General features: G+C 37.2%; 1 long non-coding RNA gene across 6 annotated transcripts; it reads left to right on the top strand.

Annotated features, from left to right (window-relative positions):
* The first annotated feature begins 4907 nt into the window (after positions 1-4907).
* Positions 4908-9137, top strand: LOC110927049. Of its 6 annotated transcripts, XR_002585483.2 has the most exons (9): positions 4908-5297; positions 7237-7385; positions 7445-7578; positions 7671-7767; positions 7951-8046; positions 8158-8228; positions 8342-8403; positions 8640-8883; positions 8965-9137. It is a non-coding gene; the product is annotated as an uncharacterized LOC110927049 (long non-coding RNA). The 6 variants fall into 6 exon arrangements; XR_004892796.1 differs by having other exon boundaries at positions 7274-7385; positions 8640-9137; XR_004892798.1 differs by having other exon boundaries at positions 7509-7578; positions 8640-9137.
* The last annotated feature ends 277 nt before the right edge of the window (positions 9138-9414 follow it).

Genomic DNA, 9414 nt, shown 5'->3' with positions numbered 1-9414 from the left:
ATGACTCTGTTAGTTCATTCTCGTTTCTGACGATTTATCCGTTGGGGAAATGAATATCCGTTGTGTAATCCTTCATTTCCAACTCTGATGAAGCAACCGTTGAAAATAACTCCGTTAGTTCATTTTCGTTGCTGACGATTTATCCGTTGGGGAAATGAATATCCGTGGTGTAATCCTTCATTTCCAACTCTGATGAAGCAACCGTTGAAAATGACTCCGTTAGTTCATTTTCGTTTCTGGTGATTTTCGTTTCACATCAAAAAGCTGTGGACGATTTCAATGCAGCAAAGAAGCTTAAAGAAGAATCGGTCAATACTACTTTTGTCGAGTATGATAAAAGGGTGTGCTATCGCTGAAATGAGATTGGACACATGGCAAAACAGTGTCAAAAAGTGTTTAAGAAACATGTTGTTGAAAAACCAGTTCACAAACAAATGGTTGAGAAACCAAAGGTTGAAAAAGCAAATGTTCAAAAACAAAATGTTCAAAAACAAATGGTTCAAAAATCTCGACCTAAATCACCAGTTGTTTCAAAAGGTAAAAAGGAAATGGTTTCTCTGGTCCGTATTTTGAAAAGAGGTGAATCGTTGAAGTCGGAGGATAAGCCTAAATCGACTTTCGAGATTGGCGAATCCTCTAAGACTAGCAAGACTTCAAAGTTTTACCCTAAGACGAAAATTTTTGAAAATCAATCTTGGATCGCGAAATCGAAACCGTCGGTTGAGGTCAAGAAGATGGAGAACGCTTTGAAAATTGATTCAAATCTTTTTAAAGATGATGTGGTTGATTTTGAAAATGAAGTTGATAAGTTTCTTGATGAATTTCCACCAATAACTAACAAAGTTAAAACAATTGTGAAAGAAGAGGTTCCAAATGTCACATTTGATTTTCCTAAAACAAATGAAAAGTGTGATGTTGTGTTCGGAAGTATGTCGGAAGTTAAGAAATCATGGGCTTCATTGTTTGAATAAATTGTTTTTTTGATGTTTGCAGGGGCTGCCCAAGTCAATTCTATCAAGATGGATTATGGATAGTGGAGCTTCACGACATATGACTGGGACTTTAGCTCTTCTTTATGATGTTAAGTCAATCAATGGAAGCTATGTTGGGTTTGCAGGGAATCAAGGAGGAAGAATAGTTGGTCAAGGAACGCTTATAAACGGAGTGATCTCATTTGACAAAGTGAACTATATAGTCGAGCTGGAAAACAACTTACTGAGTATATCACAGATTTGTGATAAAGCGTTTAGTGTACATTTTACTAAATATGAATGTTTAGTGTTGAAACCAGGGTTTAAAATCCCTGATGAGTTGTTGTTGCGCACTCCGTGGGTAAATGATCTTTATATTTTGGACATGAGTGTCGCATCGCCAACAACTCATCAAAAACAGTGTTTTGTCACTAAGTCTAAAGCTACTGAAAAGGAGTCCATAATGTGGCACCGGAAAATGGGTCACATTCACGTGCAAAAAATGAACTTTTTACTACATAACGATTTAGTTGAGGGTGTTAATGTGAAAAACTTTCACTTAAATGATGATTGTATTGCATGTAAAAAGGGAAAGCAGACTCGGAAGTCACATCCACCGAAGATGCTCAACTCTATCAGGTTACCTCTTGAGAGATTGCACATGGATCTCTTCGGGCCTGTCAACGTCAAGAGCATTAGCGGAGATTTATATTGTTTGGTGGTGACAGACGACTTTACGAGGTTTTCGTGGGTTGTGTGCTTAGAACAAAAAGATCAAACATTCGAGTCATTGATGATGCTTTTCAAGAAAATGGAAACGGTGTATAAACTGCCAATCCGGAGGATTCAGAGCGACAACGGAACGGAATTCAAGAACAACAAGATATACGAGTTCTGTAACGAGAAGGGAATTCTTCATGAATTCAGTGCGCCATACACACCACAGCAAAACGGCGTAGCTGAACGAAAGAATCGGACCCTGATTGAGATAGCCCGTACGATGTTAGCCGATTCCAAGCTACCAATCTACTTCTGGAGTGAAGCAGTTTCAGCAGCCTGTTACACTTTGAATAGAGTTCTCAATGTCAAGAAATACAAGAAGACTTGCTTTGAGCTGCTGCACCGTTACAAGCCAAATCTTGAGTTTTTAGAACCGTTTGGATCGCCTTGCACGTTTATAGATGAAAATGGTAAATTTGGAGCAAAAGCCAATGAGGGTTTCTTTGTAGGTTACGCAAGCCCGCTGAAGAGGGTGTTCGTACCATGCCTGGGGAAGGTGATTCAAGTCCAACACGTGGATTGTCAGAATCACACTCCATCGCCACAACTTCCCGGACAAAGATTCTTAATCGATTACGACAAACTCTGGGAGTCGTTTCAACTGCCTGTCGAGCTGAGTGATGAGGAATTGGCTTTTCTGTACCAGTATCAGCAATATACTTCATAAGAGCCTGTGTCTAGTCCGCTAGAAGTTTCTCAACCCACCGTGGGTACTCACGACAATGAAGCAGGACCAAGTGGAACTACTCACGAACCACCAGAGGAACCCGCTCCATCATTTGACGTTTCTGACGACTCAGAGGAGGAACCCGCTCCATCCTTTGACGAGGAGCCAAATGAAACTTCGACGGAGGCTGAGGATCAAATCGTTGATCTCGACATATCGAATTTGGAATCGGAAGTGATAGTGCCTGAAAATCCTATGCCACGGACTTTGTCTTACCACCCTTCAGAACAGATCATTGGTGACCTACAAAGTGGTGTAAAGACCCGACATCAAATAGACCGAGCTCTTACTTGTTTTTACTCATCTATTGCTGATATGCAGAAAGAAGTCTCACTTAAATGTTTCATTTCGCAGATAGAGCCCAGAACCTACCAAGAGGCATTAACCGAGGATAGCTGGGTGAATGCTATGCAGGAGGAGCTGCAACAGTTTGAAAAGCTGGGCGTCTGGAGACTTGTCGATCTGCCAAAGAATCAGAAGTTAATCAAGACAAAATGGGTTTTTAAGTGTAAGCGTGATGACAGAGGTGTTGTGGTGAGAAACAAGGCACGACTTGTGGTTCAAGGATTCAGTCAACAGGAAGGAATAGATTACGATGAAGTTTACGCACCGGTTGCAAGACTTGAATCAATTCGGATTTTTCTAGCCCACTACAACAAAAATGGCTTTTTAGGACCTTTTCTGTGCGACGCTTGTGAAAGAGGGTCCTAAAAAACTATTTAATAGGACTAATGAACTTTTGGGGTCCTTTTATAATATACTCTACTAAACCGGTGTCCTAAAAAACTATTTAATAGGATGGATGATTTTTTAGGGTCCTATTATCATATAATTTAATAGGACACTTAAAAGATAGATCCTAATAAAGTACTTTATAAGGCATTTAATTGTTAGTGTCTCATTATGTGGTACTGTATTAGGACACGTGTTCATCTGGGGTCCTATTTTAACATAACTTAATAGGACACATTGTAGTTAAGTCATAAATGTTCAGTGTTATAAGACCCTTTCTAGTCGAAGTCATATTAGAACTTAACTTAATAGGACACTTGACACTTGGGTCTTATAATTTTAAACTTTATATGACGCTTAATCATTGTGGTGTTATTATAATACACCATAATAGGACACTTGATATTTGAGTCATAAAACATTAGTTTTATAGGACGCTTATTCGCTAGAGTTTTATTATAATATAACTTAAAAAGACACTCACTACAAAAAAAAAAATGCCATTTAGTGGCATACACTTTTAGAGGGTGTTTGGGGTTAAATTTTGAAAATAGATTATGCGTTTTGAATATTCAGAATAAGATAATTAATTGTAACAAAACATGATGTTGAAAGATAGTGTTTTGATTTGATTATGTTGCTTGATATGAGAATAATCAGATAATCAACTATTTGAGTGTTTAGCAAATATATATATTTAAAAAAATTAACAAGTGAAAATCCTTTTCTAAAAGCAAATAATCAATTTTTGGAAAACTACGTTTTGTTGCAGTAAGGGGGCTGCTTTTGGAAAACTGCGTTTTGTAACTTTCTAAACGTAAATAATTATTTTTTTAATTTTTTACCCGAACACTAAAAACTGATTATTTACGATTTCAAAACTCAATAAACTAAAAATCTCCTTCAAAACTCAACCCCAAACACCTCTTAAAGACATTTATCTTTTGTGCCACTAATTAAGGTTTCTAGTGACACTTTGCGTATGTCATGTTTAGATAGCAAATACTTTTAGTAGCATTGGCTTTTATGTCAGTAATTTGATTTTTAAGAGCACCTGTAGTGGGCCCCAAAAAGCCGAACATAGCGCCCAATGGCGCCCTCTACACCTCGACGAGGGGCTTTATCGGACAAAAAAAAGATGGCAGCGTCATATCCTTTGCGGCGTGATGTGGGGGGATTTTTAAAAGTTTAACCAATCAAAAATTAGTTAAGGGTTTTTATAATTAATTAATAAAATTGAAAATTAATAATTAAGTAATGATGGGTAGGGCCGTAGGGGCATTATGACTACGGGCTCATATAACGCCCCATAAAGCCTTTTTGTGACGTGGCACGACATATATCGCATAACGCCCACAAAGCGTACGCTCGCCTAAGGCTATGAGGAGTGGATGGAGCTCCATGGGGCTTTATCAAGTCCACCTAGGATCCACCTCATCTATGGAGCCCCTCTTTAATTTACATGGTGTGCATGGAACCCCTATTAAACAAAATAAAAAAAAACATTTGATTGGTTCATATCCAAGCCATGGGCGCTATACATGGTTACTAAGATGGAGCCCCATGAAGCCCCCACATGAAGGGTGTGGTGATAGATGATGACGTGACGGGGATGGAGCCCATATAGCCCCCACACCTCATAGCCTAGCAACACTTGACTTGTGCCAGTGAAATTTTTTTATAATATTTCCCACTTTCACAACTTGAATTCCTCTAATAAAATTTCCAATCTATTAATTTTCCTCCCCTAAAATTTCAGTTCCCCCCATTACTAGAATTTCAATTCCCTCCCAAATCAAATCCCTAAATAAATCGCAACAAATTTGGATTCTCTTCCATACTTAATCTCTCCTTGATGAACCCTAGTTAATTTTCCGCTCCGATCGTTTTCTTATGGCCTTTGTGGATAGGATCATGAAAGAGAAATGGCAGCAGACGAACTGCAATGGTTGAAGATGATGGACATCCTTTTTGGGTTCCATTTGAATGATGTCACTGGGATTACAGCAATTACTGCCACGCCAATACATGATCCGTCTTTGTGGGATAATTTGCCCATTGGCTGCTGGAGAAAACCATTAATTAAGGTTAGGGCTTTGTTTTCTCTGTTGAATCTCTAGTTTTTTTTCATAAATATTTTGTTTACTTTCTTATAAATAGTGAATGCAATACGTAATAGAGCCTCATTTAAATTGATAATTTTGTCATTTTTAATCGTACATTTTGACCTGCCCTAATGGCTATATACGCATTGCTCTTTTTATCTGATAGTTCTTGCAACATCACTAAAAGGATATGATTTCATATGAACATATGATTGTTGATTATCTATATTTAATCAAGTGAAAGAAGTAGGATTATGATGTAGGCATGTAGCTTCAATATCTATGGGGTGTGGCGGGGCTTGGGTTGGGGGCATTGCTCAACACGTGGCGAGGGTGGGATCCACAAGATAATACTAAAAAAACTAGGGGTGTGGTGTGGCGTGGCTTACCTTGGCGTGGCCAGCCATGTGGATTTTTTTTGGTTTGGCAACGGCTAACCCCAACAGCTAGATCAAACCAGCCAACCAAAGTCAGCCATATTACCAAGTCCCCGCCCCAAGCCAAAGGGGCAACGCCATGCTCAACGCTTGCCCAGGGTGGAGCAGCCGACATTGAACCCAAACCGCCGCCCCAACCCACGCCCCATACCCCACAGTCTTAGAAGATGATTGCTGAATAGGGTCAGAAAATCAACGTATGCTTGATTTCCTAGACCATATTTCATGACAATTTTAGTGTAAAAAGCAGGTAACACTCCTGGCCCATTTCCCTTGTAATGTTACCTTTGAGTTTGTCACATAATGCTCTTATAGTTAATGATGTAACATACTTAATTTTTAAGAAAGATTGCCAATTAACTAAAAGTGAACCTGATTGGTCTTAAGTGGGTTCTTTGTAATGAATGTTGGCACTCAGCGCAAGTTGGAAGATCTTGGGTAAGTATAATGAAAAATAGTTATGTGACTTCTATTGTTACTGGTGCTAGGAATGTTGTTTACAGTAAAAGAACTATAAAATCTTTAACATTCTTGCAAATAATTTCTTTGAATATCAACCTAATGATTAACTGTCCAAATTTTAATAAATACGCACACACTCTTATATAATCTAGGATGATGTTGCTGGATGTTATTAGTACAATGCAGATCTTGCTGAAGCATTGGATAAAAAGCAAAATGCATATGTTTCTCTTCCAATAGAGACATTTCAATGTCATCTCAATAGGGAACCCATCCTAATATGTACTTAACTAAAGAACTTGGTTTAAAAGCGCGCTTAAAGCGTGAGGCGCTGAAGCGCTGGGAATGTTGCTTTTTTTTGCTCTGAGGCGTCACAACATGTGAAGCGTTTTGAGGCGAACTTTAAGCGTGAAGCAACCTTGGTTTGAGGCGACGCTTCAACCCAATCAGGTCACATTTGGGTCATTTATTAGGCCCAATAGCCTTTATATAGGGTTTAAATGAGGCCGCTACTTCTTTACCCTAAAAAAAGAATGTTAGCTATCTTTTAACATATTCAGCTACTCCCTTCCTCTTCTCCTACGATTAAAGATTAAAGACTATTTTTATGTTTATGTTTTAAGTGTGTTTTGACTTTGATTTATGTTTTAACTATGTTTTTTATGTGTTAAGTATGTTTTTAATCATGTTTTTGTGTTTATTATTGATTAACAAGTAGAATAGGTCATATTGATTTGTACAATATTTTTTTTTGAGCGCTTCGTATACGTGAAGCTCTCGCTTCGCTTAAAGATTTTGGAACCAAAATGCTTCGGAGCGCCTCGCACTTTTTTAAACCAAGCTAAAGAAGTTACCCATGAAAAAGTACTAGCTAGTCAATACACTAGATCACACTTGGAAGCCTTCTTGTTTGTTGATGTTGAGGAAATTTTTGCTAAGCTTATCATTCAATCATGCAGAGTTACAAAAACTTGAAACAAAATTATGTGCAAAAACTGAGAAGCTAATGTCATGATTTGTAGACTGGGAGTTGCTATAACAACTTTGGTCAATGGACAGGGAATTAAAGAATAGTTGTCACTCTGCCGCAGCATTGCCGCACCGCCGCACCACCTTCACTCTGTTGGAGCACCTCCATCTCGCCTGATTCTCCAACGCCACTTCGAAAATGGTACGAATATTTCGAAAACCGTACGAATATTTCGAATTGCTGATTCTCCGGCTCATTAGTGGCGACAAGTCGCCGCTATTGCGCAACTTCTTTGTAGTGATAATGTGGAACCTGAGGCTGCAGATCCCTTGATGGAGGTATTATGCATTATGATTTAGAGACGGATGATAGTCCCAGCCCAACACCTTCTGAGGTATGTGTGTTTGTCCTTCATCAACTAAGCTATCATACATTATACATATTTAGCTTGTAAGGTGATGTTTATTTGTTTGTTTCTTTTTCTAGACTGAGTTTGCTCACCAAAACCTATTACTACTTCATCGAGGATCTCATTATGTAGTAAACTCTTCAAACTTAAAGGTGCTTCATATGTTCAATAATGGTGAGAATTCAAATTTCGGTTTCATGTTTATGAGCCAATAATGCCCTGCTCGAGAAGAGTCGAAAAGAAAGTTGCATTAGCAAAACAACCGAGACATTAGCATCCCATCTTGGCTAATGAGATTAACAGAGCACATTATCTTAACACTCTTTTAACACATTCTTTTTTTATTGTTTTATGCAGATAAATATGGTTGAATATATGCATTCACGAGGTTTCCTTCACCGTGATATAAAGCCAGATAACTTTTTGATGGGTTTAGGGCGAAAGGAAAATTAGGTACTCTCTTTTTGTACGAACTCAATTGCACTTCTAACGAGTTTATATACATTTTTCTGTTTGAGATTCTGATCATCAACATTTATTTATGTTTGGTTATATTTCCAATAGGTTTACATTATAGATTACGGTCTGGCCAAAAAGTATAGGGATTTCCAGACACATAAGCACATACCATACAGGTATTGGATTTCATTATGCAAAAATTTGAGCGGAAATGATGTTATGTTACTATTTGCTTGCTGTTAGGCATCACAACTGATTACTGATGTATACTTTTTAATTTTTATTCTAGAGAAAACAAAAATCTCACTGGTACTGCTCGTTATGCCCGTGTTAATACCCACCTTGGAGTTGGTAAGTGATCTTGCTCATTTCAGTCATTCAGTGTGTTTGAATTATTCAGTGATAATATAATTACCATAGTCATAGTAAACGCTCAACCCCTTGCTCATGTATTTTTTGAGAGGAAGGTTGAATATATGACAGTTTTATTTATATATTACGTGCTCTTTATTAATTTTTTTGTAAAATGATTTTTTGCACTATTATAACTAGAGTTTAATAAATATTTGTTGAAAACTAAAATCTAGGTCGGAGATAAAGTTTTTCTCAAAAGCATTCTGAACTCTACCGAGACTGTAGCAAGAGGAAGGGTCCAGAGCTTGGACCCAAATGATCTAGTTGGTGGTACAGAGATTGGACCAGAATGCTGTGAGGTAAACGTTCAAGTACCAATAAAAAAAGGATGAAAACTTGGTAAGAGCATATGGTTTATTTTCTACAATTCAAGATTGTATTAGTGTATCCATCGCATGGCCCTATCCATTAATCTTGGTATGTATTTGTTAAACTTGTGATACAAATAATTTTAATGTCATGGAACTTAATGCTTATACATGTATGGTTGATTTGTAGGTAGTCCATGAGGATTGAGGACTCAAGATTTTATCCTTCTTATTTCTTTAATTGTATTAATTTCGTTGTTAAATGTTAAGAATTTATGTTAGATAATGTTATAACGTATTTATGGTTAGTGTTTTTGTTAAGAACATGCTTATTTGAAATATAATGAAGTTTTATTTCTTTCATTAGTTGATGTTATACAATAACTATTAGGATGTTATATGTTGATGGTCTGTTTATAAAATTGGTTTTATAATCTTATTTGGGATATTAGGACCATTTTATTAATATTAAAGTAGCTATAACGTTACATCATAAGGGTCCTATAACTTAATTTTTAAGGACGCTTGTATGTGTATCAAAAGATTAAAAGTAGGTAATCACATATTAGAACATTGTAAAAGTGTCCTAATATGTTCTTTTTAGGACACTATTTAAGTTGTCTATAGACATATTATGCGA

This window comes from Helianthus annuus, chromosome 5 (assembly GCF_002127325.2).
Source record: "Helianthus annuus cultivar XRQ/B chromosome 5, HanXRQr2.0-SUNRISE, whole genome shotgun sequence".
NCBI classification, from domain to species: domain Eukaryota; kingdom Viridiplantae; phylum Streptophyta; class Magnoliopsida; order Asterales; family Asteraceae; genus Helianthus; species Helianthus annuus.
The sequence above is the reverse complement of the archived record's forward strand: the minus strand, read 5'-3'. Positions and strand labels throughout refer to the sequence as shown.